General features: G+C 42.1%; 1 non-coding gene across 1 annotated transcript; it reads left to right on the top strand.

Moving 5' to 3' along the window:
* The first annotated feature begins 1,565 nt into the window (after positions 1 to 1,565).
* On the top strand, positions 1,566 to 1,672 carry LOC133295237 (small nucleolar RNA R71). The gene has a single exon (XR_009749308.1). It is a non-coding gene; the product is annotated as a small nucleolar RNA R71 (small nucleolar RNA).
* The last annotated feature ends 577 nt before the right edge of the window (positions 1,673 to 2,249 follow it).

The following is a 2,249-nucleotide window of genomic DNA, read 5'->3' as shown; positions in this document are numbered from 1 at the left end:
CAAAGGAAGCAGTGACTGAGTTTAAATAGACAATGGAGGAGTAAACGAAAAGTTTCTGGGACGTGGAGGTTAAGGAGAGGAGGTTAAAAAGGTGGTGGAATGGGGACGTTACAGAACGAGTGGTCAGCAGTAGGTGACCAGTTACTGATGGATGAGCGTGAGAAGATGGAACGGTTTAGGTCAGGACGTGAGAGAGAGGGAAAAGGAAAGGGTGCAGTTGTCTTAATGGTTGAGGAGACAGTTGCTTTTGCTGAGCACGCTTCCAAGATTTGCAATGAATAATTAGATATGGCTGCGTATCTTTTTAAATGACTCAGCAGGGACAGGTGTCCCAGTCACTCTTGCCACCTAACCCAGGGAACATTCCCTTTGTCTTTTCCTAACTAATAAATAAATAATTAATCTGACATAAATAACAATTTAACATGCAACAGTGACTACTAAATAAGGAAAAGGGAACGTACTAACCTATCACCTATTATTTAATAAATCTAAATGAACATGTAACAAAAAATATAATTATATCTATATATATAATTATATTGGGATTGTGTGGTTAGGGACCACCCCAAAACTACGTTCCTGGAACGGAACGTACTTTATTTGGACTTTTTGGAGAGGAACATCAGACGTTCCTTCCTTTTTGGGAGCTATGTGGTTATGGATAACCACCCCAAAACTTTGCTCTTTGTCAGAGAGCAAATGTATCTACTGGGTTGCCTCTCAGTCAGCGCTTAGTTTAATGTCTTTAGCTAGACATGGTACTTACCTCTCAAGGGGTTTCAGAAATGGTTGAGGGGACCTCAGTGTCCCCTGGTAGTGATCCTGGTGTTCTGGTTTGAAGGTTGGCAGCAATCTGCCCCAGATGGGACTCAATATTCCTGACCACTGCATCATTCTTGGTGACATATTCCTTGACATAATTTTCCAGGGTGTTGATGCGTTGGTCATCTCTGTGGAACGGAACGTAGTTGTTTCTTCTTTGTTCAAATGTTCCACTGCTGCTACCTTGCTGATACTACTGCTGATTGTTGTTGAATGGTCTCTGGTTAATGGGTGGCCTCCATTGGGTGTTGTGGTTCTGATCCTTAATGATAGTTCCTCCAGGGCTTGAATGTGTATTTCGTCCTGCTTGTTGATTGTCTCTGGTGAAGTTCCTTTTGCCAAAAATTTTTGCATAACACACCAATGCAGTGGATGGGCAGTCTGTTGAGTCATGAAGGTCACCACAAGCTGAGCATGGTTCTGTTTCAGTTGCTGTGAGTTGTAAGACTTCCATCCTTGGTGCTGCTTGGTCAGCTCTCAGGTTCTTCACTTCATTCATGAGTGATGCCAGCTGGGCTTCCATGGCTGTTTGTTTATCCAGTTCTAGCATGCCTGGCTTCCACACTGGGCTCACTCTGTCTATTGGCCATTGGAGACATCTTTCAGCAGTCCCTTCTATGATTTCATATCTTGATTCAAGTGTTCCTATAAAGAAATATCCTCTTGCAGCAAAATCTAGGCGAGATTGAGAAGTATGGTCAAGTCCTTTATAGAAAGATTGTAACACTCCCCAACTCTCTACCCCATGGTTTGGACATTTTCTTATGATGTCCTCTTATCTCTCCCATGCTTCATATAGATTTTCTCCATAAAACATTCTGAAGTTGGAGATTTCAGCTCTAACATCAGCTTGTCGAGACATTGGGAGAAACCTCTCTATGAACTTGTTAGAGAGTTCTTCCCATGTGTGGATTGATCCAAGGGTGAAAGTTTTCATCCATGTTTTAGCTTTTAAGCCCAAGGAGTGAGGGAACAACCTCATTCTCATGCTCTCCTTTCTTACACCCTCAGCTTTAAAATTATCATAAATAACTTGGAATGTTATGAGGTGTGTGTAAGGATCTTCTGCAGGGAGTCCATTGAAGACCCCTACTTCCCTAATCATGTGGAACATGATAGGGTTTAGTTCAAAATTTGGTGCTATAGGGGGAAGGATTACTCCCCTATCTGGTCTGTTCCTGAAAGGAGCAGCCAAAGTTCTGAAGTTCTGTTCAGGGGGAACCTCTTCATTGTTATTATTGTGATCAGCCATGTTTTCAGGAAATTCTTCTCTGAGGTTCCTTCTTTTCCTATGGAGTGTACGTTTTGGCTCAGGATCAAAGAGAAACTCAGGTACTTCAATGGAGTGGTCAGAGTCTGTTTCAAACTCTTCACTCATAAACCAATAGCACAGGGTATATATATGCACAACAGATTCAGTGATA

This window comes from Gastrolobium bilobum, unplaced genomic scaffold (genome assembly GCF_033153095.1).
Source record: "Gastrolobium bilobum isolate Gb01-03AN ecotype WA unplaced genomic scaffold, APGP_CSIRO_Gbil_v1 utg47259, whole genome shotgun sequence".
In the NCBI taxonomy this organism is placed as follows: Eukaryota; Viridiplantae; Streptophyta; class Magnoliopsida; order Fabales; family Fabaceae; genus Gastrolobium; species Gastrolobium bilobum.
The sequence above is the reverse complement of the archived record's forward strand: the minus strand, read 5'-3'. Positions and strand labels throughout refer to the sequence as shown.